Source organism: Apteryx rowi, unplaced genomic scaffold, assembly GCF_003343035.1.
Source record: "Apteryx rowi isolate R43461 unplaced genomic scaffold, aptRow1 scaffold_117, whole genome shotgun sequence".
In the NCBI taxonomy this organism is placed as follows: Eukaryota; Metazoa; Chordata; class Aves; order Apterygiformes; family Apterygidae; genus Apteryx; species Apteryx rowi.
Window position 1 is genome coordinate 573,748 of NW_020447386.1, and position 7,562 is coordinate 581,309.

The 7,562-nt window shown below is 35.0% G+C and overlaps 1 protein-coding gene across 7 annotated transcripts in view; it reads right to left on the minus strand.

Moving 5' to 3' along the window:
• CNST (consortin, connexin sorting protein) overlaps positions 1-7,381 on the minus strand; it is a 62,284-nt gene extending 54,903 nt beyond the window's left edge. For 2 of the 7 annotated variants that reach the window (XM_026082486.1, XM_026082504.1), the window contains exons 1-2: positions 6,920-7,105; positions 5,777-5,883 (exon numbers count right to left, since the gene is read on the minus strand). The gene's annotated coding sequence lies outside the window, so the exon portion shown is untranslated. Of the gene's footprint in view, positions 1-5,776; positions 5,884-6,919; positions 7,110-7,280 lie in introns of those variants that run through there. The other 5 variants (XM_026082518.1, XM_026082510.1, XM_026082496.1 and 2 more) reach the window with 4 other exon arrangements.
• Between the last annotated feature and the right edge of the window lie 181 nt (positions 7,382-7,562).

Below are 7,562 nucleotides of genomic sequence, written 5' to 3' on the forward strand. Positions count from 1 at the left end.
CAATAATAAAAATACACAGCCAGACATAATCTACTCTTCCACATTTACCATTACTATAAAAATATGTTTCAGTCACCAACCAAACTCAAGTGGTTTGTCTGGGAACAAATAATATTTTTTATTAGAAAACAGACAGAGTTGGGTAAAAATTTTGCACAAAGAAGCTCTTTTTCAGTRCTCAAACATTGATCAGTCTCCCGAGTGTATTATAAGACACCTCATACAAGCTTTGGGTTTCAAGCTTTACTAGAACAAATTTCACATTTGGGTACACTGAACAATATGAGAGTAAAATTGGAACTCATCATTTAATGTGTTAATTTTTTGTTATAGTCTGTAGCAAAATTCAGGAACATTTCTCAGGTAGAAGTAGTAAGCCAGTGGAACAGACTGTCCTAAGAGGATAGAGAACCTTTATCACTGCAAAACTTTATCAACAGGCTAGACAAACATTGGTTAAGAATGACCTGTGTGTAACTAGTCCTGCCTTGGGGTATATGAATCTCCCTTTAAGTCTTATGAGCATAAGTAATTTGCCTTTTGTCCTCATTTGTGTTTTACTTTCAGTTGAACAACTCCCAGATTGTTTTTACACTTCTGAATAGGTGCACAAATCTGATAAAGAAATACAATAAAAATTAAAAACTTGCCACTAGAAAAATTTACGCAAGTATCTCATCCATCAGCAAAAATCATTATCAGTATAATTTCTAGCTGAAAAAGAAACAAATACAGACAAACACAGYGAGTTTGGCACATACCTGCGTAACAACCATTGACAACCGTTTTATATCAACCAGTGCTGAAAATGAAGTTTTGGTCACCTATAAGTGAGGTGATAAGAGTTTAAAGATCTTCATAGGATGAGTACTTTCTTCTCATAAAAAGAAAAGTTAAATCAATATAATCTATTTTTTGAGAACTAATCAACTCAGCTCATTCTTAGCCAAATTTTTACCAGGTAAGAAAGCTGATAAACTCTACTACCTCAGGAGAGAGTGCTTAATCCCATAAACCAAAAAATTGCAGAGTGATCTAAAATGCCTCACCATCTCTGGTAGCAACTTCAAGCATATATGAAAAGGCAGAAATGGCAGAACACAGTCCCTTGAAATACAGCTGCAAGAAGAACCGGGCAATTACCTAAGACCTGCCCATCTGAAGAAACAGAGCATTCAACACTTTCCATTTACTGAGGATGAATTTCATAATTTATGCCTGAGGGGCGAGCAACTGTAATAGCCCTGATAAATACAAAAAATATTAGCATGGTCAAAATATTTAATTAGCTCCTAAATCACATCAAGGCCAAAAGCAATTACAAATAGAAAAGAAAACTGTCCATAAAATTTATGAAATGATTCTTGTTTGCAAGTATTACATGGTTGTGATCTGTTTGTTATCAAACCTGCAGGTCCAACTGGAAAGCTAACTAAGGTCAGAGTTTACTGTTACAGAGCTTCAGTAACTGTCATTATTAGAAAATAAGAACACTCAGCAGCTCTACAAAAAATGTTCACTAGTTGGTTTTATATTTTAGAAAAGAAGAATGGTCCATGGATATGAACAACTAAGATAAATCCTTTCTTTGCTCTGAACTTACTACATGAAGTGGGTCAAACTACTAGGTTCTCTTTAATTTTTTTGCCTTTATACATGATTAAGTTCTTACTCGTGTGTTTAAACCAAAACAGGCATATATTAAACAGATCACAATCCCCCAAAATTAATCACTGGTAGAACTTGTCTGAAATTAATGAAACCGTGACCACTTAGCTCAGTGCTGGATTTAGCCTTGAGGGCTGTTTTATCTCTTCCCTTTCCAACAGGAAGTTATTAAGGTAGCTCATTTCAGTTCTCATTGTGTAAATAGATGCTGACTATATGAACTGTCTCTAATAATTTGCACACACTTTTGAATAAGTCTTGGAGAGGTTTCCTGAAGTGCACAGCTATCAGTTTTTTCTATTAGAATCTGAATATGTTTGTAATACTTGAACCTGTAAAGAGCCAGAGATCTAACCTGTTTTAAATCATTTTTTTGAGAAAACTCTTATTAAGACCACTTTAAGTAGTTTCCATTAAAAAAGCACCTTTCCATTAAAAAAATCCCAAACCATTTCACCAAGACTAGTAAAACTTAGCATCACTACTGTAATAAGAAGATAATAAAACTAATTTCACTTAAAACAAACAAACCCAGATAGTTTAAGACAGAAGACCAATCAGCACCTAAAGACACACTGAATGATTTGTATTTCTTTTTTATACCAGTTTTGTTGTATTTCAGATTTTGATAGTCCTCCTTGAGAAAATATAAATCCAGATTAAAAAAAAAAAAAAAAAAAAGCAGCCATCAAATCCACATCAGATAAAGGGTAACTTTATATGCCAGCTATCTAAAACCCTCCTGGGATCAAATGTGTAAGCTCTGCACTATGAGCTTCACTTTATTTTACAAAGACATGGATAAAGGAATATGCTAAAATATTACTGAACAATTTACAACCTTCTAAATTTCAGAATAGATACTCCCCAATTTATTTTGCCATTAGTCAACTGTAACACAGTAACAACAGAATGAACAGCAGCCAAACTGTAATGCACGTACAAGTGAAATGTTGGTGTACAGTAACAGAACATCATACCTTCATTTAGAGACTAAAAGCACACAAAATTCCAAGTTTTAACCATTAGGAAAGAACCCCCAAAACATACACTACAAATTGCACTAATATTTTGACAACATATTCTTCAAGTGAGCCTAAAAATCTTCCTAGCAAATGCCCATATTACAAAGATAAAACACRCACTAGGATTATTTTTTTAATCAAATTTATTTTTAATTAAGCTTAACTTTTCTCTTAGTGTAATATTAATTTTCCAAACAAAACAAAAGAAGAAAAGTTAAATCCATCCTGTAGGTAGACAAAAACAGTTTTAAAGCTCAGATTATCAGGTCATATGTTAACAATTCAGTTTGGAGAGAAGATGGAGTAGAGCATGAGAAAAACAGTAGAAAGAACTCCATGCTCCTAAGCAATTATGTTCCTAAAAAGCAAGCTTGTAAAACACCAAAATCTGTTTGCACAAATATTGTACACATCATTTCTCCTATATATTTTCCTTATTTTATAGGTCAGCAATTCATTTTCAAAGACATTACAATAATATATTAAGTAGATAAATAAAAAGAATAAAAAAAACCTGTTTTGCATGACACACTCTTGAGCAAGACAACATCACCAGACTATTCAAGATGAAAAAGATATACACACAAATATGGGTTGAGTGAATTTGAGAGTCAGCAGAGTGTGCTGATGTGTACTTATCAGAATTCAATAAGAGGAATTCTCTGAGAGAAGTAAACAGAAGATGCACTTATTTTAATGTTTTTTACTCATGTCCACAAACATTTTAATAGGACTTTTTACATGCACACAAAAAATATTTGCAGTAAATTTAGTGCTGATGAAAGATGGCAGATTGATAGCCCTGGAGACCGAGTTGCTCTGTATACACAGAACAGATATAGTACAGAGTGAGAAAGGTTGTACCCCTGCCAAAATGCCTTACAATATTCAGCTTATGCAACAGTCTTCACACCAAAAAACTCCTTAGCCTCTCCACTGAAAACATCAAAAATACTGCTGCTCAGTGTTCATTATAAGGCAAAATAGATGTGGACAACGTTAATAACATCAGTAGGGACAGAACTCAAGTCACCAGCTCATTTAGAAATGTTTTGGTTTTGTTTTTTTGTGTGTGCTGAATGGCTCTGTTGTCAGCTGTGAACTTCACTGCAGTGCTTGTAGGTCTGCAAAGTCAGACTGTACCTGGTGTGAAATGCTTTATTTTTAAATGTCATGTTATTACAACAGAAAAATAACTAACAAAGAGTGGTTTAACACAAAGTTTCTTCAAATAAATCACATTAATGCACAGGACTATATAGCTAGTGCTTAGAAATAATCTCAAAAAACAATAGTTCCACTTAATTGATGCCTGAGCACTCCCTAGTGATCTGCAGAATTGATCTAGCCCTTTTTTAAAAGACACTTACTCCTGATTAATCAGATTTTCAGTGCCAGGCTGGAAGCTTTCTACACTGTCATATGGAGCGGGCAGGTTTCCAAGCAACCTAGGACTCTTGCTTCCCCTACTACTAATAGTTTGGCCAAATAACAAAAGAAAACCCCAAACCCCCCAAATCCAAACCTCTAGCCATTTCTCACTGTTGACAGACTGCACATAAAAAAAAGCAGTAACTCAAGGTTTATAGACTATAGTGGCTTTAATTGCAATAACGGTGACTTCACTATAAAGAATGATTTTCATTTAGTAGGCAGATGTGCAATATAACCAACAGGTTGCAAACTTTCTTGATCTCAAACCAGACTGAGAAGCAGGATTAAATGTTACTTCAGTCCTTGAGATTTTTATTTTGTGCATTTGCGGGGCAAGGGAAAACAAATGAACAGGACAAATAAATGTGACCACTCTCTAAATCATTTCTGAAATCCCAGAGATTATTTCCAAAATTTTTGATTGTATTTTGCCACCTCCTGAGTGTACAATCCTTATATTTTTGCCTGCACTATTTTCCTAGGTTATCATCCAAAGTATTAAAACAAGATTACTTCAGTACATTGATTAACATATAAGTTAAAATGATAATTCTGTGACATTTTGCATCGCAGCAAGGCACAGAGAAGTTTCTGTTACTTCAAGTGTATAGAAAGTGAATTAATTTTCTTCTCAGTCTCTAAACTAAGATCCTTAAGTGATTCTTTCAGCTCATTTTCTGAACATCAGTTCTGTTATAAGTTGTTTTTTTTTTTTAAAGTTACATCAGAGATGCTTTTTGGTAACAGGTAAACCTTTCAATATATGCATAATTAAAAAAAAGAACAATCAATATTAAGAGTAAATTTTATGGGTAAATTTTACAATGATTTAATGGTAAAAAGGGATATGGTGAATAAAATGGAAAGATAAAGAGTTAAGTTTCTGAAATATGAGGAGCTAACAAATTTAATCTGTGTTCTGAGCCAAACAGCAGAATCTAGTGACAAGTCTCACTATCACAAGAAAAATCATGTTTCTGCACATTTTTATTCACATACCATTTGTTTTTTGTGCAGGAGAGCACTTCTATTGAATTTGTATGTAAAAGGAAGTACGGACACAAGAGTTTAAAAAACTGAGATCAAGATGTATGTACTAATGCAATTTTCCCCCTTACTTAGCAGTGCTTAGCAATATTTACTATTGCTAAGTGCTTAATACATAGCAAAATAATACTAAAACACTAATGCTTAAATATTAACTTTAAAAATAAACCTTAAATGAGCCTTATAAAATAAAACTAAATACAAAAGACATTTAGAACCATGGAGAAGAAAAACATTTCTTTACTCATCTCCTTGACCTAAACAAACAATTAGCACTTTTGGTTCAAACATAGGCTGGAATCCAATCAAATAGGTAACCTTTTTGTTTTTTTAAAATAAGTTATCGGTTGGAAGGAAACAATAATTGCAGAGCACCCAACAATGAACTTAAATTACAAAGACATCTCCATGAGGTAAAACTATAAATTCAAACATTTGCATGTGGCAATAGCTGGATTAAGCTAGAAAATCCATGCCATGTAATCAGCCGTTAACTTATAAATAACCCCAACTTGAAAGTTTAAATGTCCTTGAGATACACATTGCTGTATTAGACGACTTTCTGCACTTTAGTTTCTAAATAAAAAGTGTACAAAACTTACCATCTTCCTAAGGCTTCAACAGTTTCTCAAGGATAATGACCAGATGCGAAAGAGGTAGTTCTTTATGCAGTAAGATTCAGTACACAAACATCTGGTAGGCTCTTCTTCTAGAAGAAATAAGGAGAATGATAAATTTATCCTCAACAGATCCACAGTTCAATACAGACAAGTGTTATGCTAAAGTAAATACAAATGTGAATAAAAAATGTATCATTTCTAGTCTATGAAGAATATCAGGGCATGCCTTTGGGCCTTACCAAGCCAACACTCCACTGATTAATCTCAAGCACTATGAGGAGCCCATTCAAAGAATATTTTAACACTCCTGAGTGCTCTAACTGGCAACAAAAGTTTCCAGAATGCTTTAATAAACCTTAAAATGTACGGGATACAAAATGATATATAGTAACTGTTTTTCTAACCTTTCTATGGCCATAGCTTACTGATAAACTTTGTAAAGGATGCTAAATTAGGGTATTACTAAACATTTTCTCAAAGAAAAAACAAGCTCTTCTTGATCTTCTAAAAGTTCTAAGAATTACTGAATTGTCAGACTAATTAATTAGAGAGGAAAAAAAAAGCTATTTAAAACATAAAAGTCCAGTTTAAAAATGAATTGAGGTCTATCCCATCATTCAGCTGAACAGTCTGCCCATTTCCCTTAAGACACAAGGAAGACTACTACAGTACTCAGTATAAAAGAGCAGGGTATTTAAAAATAAATCACAGATATAAAGAATGGCTTCATGCAACATGGCTTTTGCAATCTTTGCTAAATTTGACCCACCCCCTCTTCACATTACATGCAGATATAGCAAGTAGAAAATTAAAAAAATCCACAATTTTATTTGTGTTCCAGGCTCTGTTTAAAACATGTATGTTCAACAAAATTACACTTTTTAATTTAACAAGTGGTCAAGTGTTAATTTTCCATTTTACMAATAGGGAAAAGAGACATGGGAAATTAAGTGACTTATTCAAAATCATACAGAGAATCTGCTTTTGAGACATTAATTTGAGGACCACACTGTGACTGGCAGATCACTCTTGTGTTCTGTGTAAATAACACAAGAAGTGGGGAAAGATGTTTTGGAGGAATCTCTCCCCCCTTCCCTAAACCTCCATTGCACAGCGGTCACTCACCTGCCACTGACAGTTTTAGCACCATAACACCAAAGGAAGAACTCAAGTCATTCCAAGTTTCACCGAACTTGAATATATTTGTARGATGGCCCTAAAGTTGCTTCTTATTAAGGCATCACAGAAATAATTGATAGGACAGTATCAGTGCTACTGAATTACCACATTCTGGCTTTATGTAAAAAATAATTGCACAAAAGTATCAGGCAGGAACAGACCAGCAACCGATTTTGCAGCAGATTTGCCAGGGCAGGATCCTGCACCTGCCGAAGGCTGCGAGGATGATACAGAGAGCCGAGTCCCGAAGTGACTATTTAGCAGCAGACGCAAAGATCAAAGAATCCCACGAAACGCGGAGGCAAACCTCAGACTAAATATGTAGCTCCTGGGACTTTAACAAACAAACAAACAGAAATCACTCCACCAGCGACCAGCAAAGCGTTTCTCGAGGGAAGAAACAGTCTCTCCAGAATACGGACTTGCAGGGAAAAAAAAAAAAAAGTGCCTTATGGAGGTGCAAAAGCGCCCTTTCCCGAGGCGGGCAGGCACCTCGCTCCAGAGCAGCACCCGATACCCCGCTCAGGGGGCAGGCGGCCGCCGCCGCCCGTCCCAGCGGCACCTGCCGCCCCGGCCACAAGCGCAGCCC